The sequence below is a fragment of the Eschrichtius robustus genome, chromosome 12 (genome assembly GCF_028021215.1).
Source record: "Eschrichtius robustus isolate mEscRob2 chromosome 12, mEscRob2.pri, whole genome shotgun sequence".
In the NCBI taxonomy this organism is placed as follows: domain Eukaryota; kingdom Metazoa; phylum Chordata; class Mammalia; order Artiodactyla; family Eschrichtiidae; genus Eschrichtius; species Eschrichtius robustus.
Window position 1 is genome coordinate 86,125,530 of NC_090835.1, and position 3,462 is coordinate 86,128,991.

The 3,462-nt window shown below is 38.0% G+C and overlaps 1 pseudogene; it reads right to left on the bottom strand.

Moving 5' to 3' along the window:
• Positions 1–1,000: 1,000 nt before the first annotated feature.
• On the bottom strand, positions 1,001–1,975 carry LOC137774097 (putative olfactory receptor 2W6; annotated as a pseudogene).
• Between the last annotated feature and the right edge of the window lie 1,487 nt (positions 1,976–3,462).

Sequence of the window (3,462 nt, forward strand, 5' to 3'; positions counted from 1 at the left end):
CTTCCCTGGTGGCGCAGTGGTTGAGAATCTGCCTGCCAATGCAGGGGACACGGGTTCGAGCCTTGGTCTGGGAAGATCCCACATGCCGCAGAGGAGCTGGGCCCATGAGCCACAGTTACTGAGCCTGCGCAGTCTGAAGCCTGTGCTCCGCAACAAGAGAGGCCACGATAGTGAGAGGCCCGCGCACCGCGATGAAGAGTGGCCCCCGCTCGCCACAACTAGAGAAAGCCCTCACACAGAAACGTAGACCTAACACAGCCATAAATAAATAAATTAAAAAGAAATGTTATTAATAACTATAAAAAAAAGAAAAGAAAAAACAAAAAAACAAAGACACTGGGAGAAAAAATACGTTGAATAAGATTGAACACAAGGTTTTTCCCTGTAGACTCTAGGTCCATCTGAAACTAGGTTACATTAAGCTTTAGTGTTTCATTAAATTATTAATTAATTTTTATAATTATTTAACAATTATTTCTATTGTTTTTATTTAAAAACAAATATTTTTCTTTCTTAATAGCATTTTAAGTAGATTCATAGATCTGATCCTTTACTATTAAAAAAAAGCCCACATTTTCAAGTTTTGTTGTATTTTTTTCTTGAAAGGATTGGGATACTGTGTGTAAAATGTTTTAAATAATACTACACAACAGCTCTTTTACGAAGGAAGTGTTACAGTAATTTCCTCACACTAATATGCACTTTTCAATTTTCTGGTTGTATATTAAACACTATTTAATTCCCTAATCAGATATGCAAGCACATATGTATTGGGTAGATCACAAAATCTCCCCGTTTTAAGATATGCTTCAGCCCTTCAAAGACATTTAATAAGAGAAGTGTGAATATGTTTATAAAACACACGCATATACACACATGACGTTCCATGAGCTATGCAAGTTGAATCTAAATGTGCTTCTTTTTTCTAAACCATGCTAGCCATATTGTAGGTAAATACAGACAGAGAGGTAAGCAACAAGTTGGGAGTAGTTATTTAATGTTATGTCTCTTTAATAAGTTTCCACAACAGAAAGTCACTGTTTCCCTGATTTTTCCTTAGGAATTTTGTTCTCTTCTCAGCAGTCTTCTCAGGGCTCCTGTCACATCCTTGTTCCTCAGAGTATATGTGAGGGGGTTGAGGGTGGGAGTTATAACAGTATAAAAGAGTGTAAGGAGCTTGCCCTGGCTATGGCCATAGGATCTCTTTGGTTGAATGTATATGGCTGAGCTGGCCCCAAAGAAGAGGGACACCAGTAGTAGATGGGAACCACAGGTCCCTAGAGCCTTGTGCCAAGCTTGGACTGACTTAATTTTTGTCACTGCTTGCACAATGAATCTGTAGGAGACCAATATCGATGCCATAGGAAGAAGAAGGAGGTCTAACGTGACCACAAAAAGCTGGATTTCATATGAATGGATGTCAACACAGGCCAACTTGATCATGGCAGGCACTTCACATAAGAAGTGGGGCACATGGTAATGTCCACATCAAGGAAGCCGAAGGGCAATGGTTCCTTGGATGAGAGTGTGTCCTACTCCACTTAGCCATGCTATTCCTGCTAAGGACCTGCAAAATGATGGGTGCATGACACTAGTGTAATTGAGAGGTATGCAGACTGCTACATAGTGGTCAAATGCCATGATGGTAAGGAGAACACACTCAGTGGAACCCAGTGAGAGAGACACATAGAGTTGTATGGCACAGCCCGTTGGTGTGATGGTCTTGGCATGGTCCCTTCAGGTTCCACAATAGCTGGGGGACAATGCTGGTAGTGAAGCAAAGGTCAAGAGAGGAGAGATTTGTGAGGAAGAAATACATAGATGTGTGAAGTTTCGAGTCCAGGCAGGAGACCAGGATGATGGCTGTGTTGCCCAGGAGGGTCAAAAGATATGATATCAAAACTACCACAAAAAGGATGACCTCCAGTTGAGGGTGGTCTAAGAATCCAAGCAAAATAAAATCTCCCCCAGACATTTCATTGTTTTGTTCCATTAGTCTGTTATTGTAAAAGAGAAAAATGGATACAAAATTCAATTGAGGGAAAGAACATCATTACTATTTGCTTGTAATATTTGAAGTAAACTCATTTTTTTTTAAACTAGTGAGCTTTCACAGAGAAGGAAAAAAGGTAATTATTTAAAAAGATAATTATTAAAAGGTATTTTTAATTATTTAAAAAGGTAATTATAAAAAGGTAATTATAAATGTCTTTTAAAAAGACATTCTTGGGCTTCCCTGGTGGCGCAGTGGTTGAGAATCTGCCTGCCAATGCAGGGGACACGGGTTCGAGCCCTGGTCTGGGAGGATCCCACATGCCGCGGAGCGACTAGGCCCGTGAGCCACAATTGCTGAGCCTGCGCGTCTGGAGCCTGTGCTCCGCAACGGGAGAGGCCGCGATAGTGAGAGGCCCGCGCACTGCGATGAAAAGTGGTCCCCACTTGCCGCAACTAGAGAAAGCCCTCGCACAGTAAACGAAAACCCAACACAGCCATAAATAAATAAATAAATAATTCCCATTTTAAAAAAATTGTTAAAAAAAAAAAAAAAGACATTCTTAAAAACAAAGGCATTCTTTTCTGTCATCATTTCTTGACTCAAAAAATATTTGAACCATCCTCCTTTTTTTCATGTGACCATCCTCTTTTTCCCACTTGTTGAAAATTATTATTAAAGGTAATTTTCCTAAGAAGAAAAGAAAACCTCTCAGTTTGGGTGGCTATATAATTCTGTTAGTAGAGGAAAAGAAGATAGGAATGCTGAAGCAAATTTAAACGCCCAGTATGAAACGAATTATGAGTGATCATTGTTTGTTTCTACAGAAATTACAATGCAAAAATAATGGATAACAGTGAAGTAGTGGATCAGAAAAATAAATGGAATATATTTTCTGTCTTTTGTTACTAGTAGACAAAGGAGGTTATGATAATGTTTCTTACAACTAAGTATTTGATCAGAGTGTGATACAGGGTCAGACACAGGTGAATTTCAACACAGAGGGAAGTTAAATAATTTTATGTTATTTAACAACTGACCACAGTTTTTATATCTCAAAGTTGATGAAAAAAAGGTATTTGTGATACATGCACATAAAAACACAGACACACAAACTCAGATGTGCACACATTTGTTCAGTTTTTGATAAAAACATTTAGATAAAAAAATAAGGTAAAAACTCACCTACACACACCCATTTAGTTAAAGACAAGGAATTGGCATTTGGTCAAGTCATGAAAAGGCAAAATATGTCTTTGTCACCCATTTTACATTCTATAGAACAAAACCAGTCCAGATTATAATATATTTCACCATACCTCTTCACTTACTATTTTTCTACATTATCATCATCAAATTTAGTGCTCTAAAGTCAGTATCTTATTGAGTCATTTACTTTTAGGAATAATGAAAGCTAAATTTGTCAGCCTATTCAGGTATGTTTATACTTCAAAAAGTAACATTGTGTT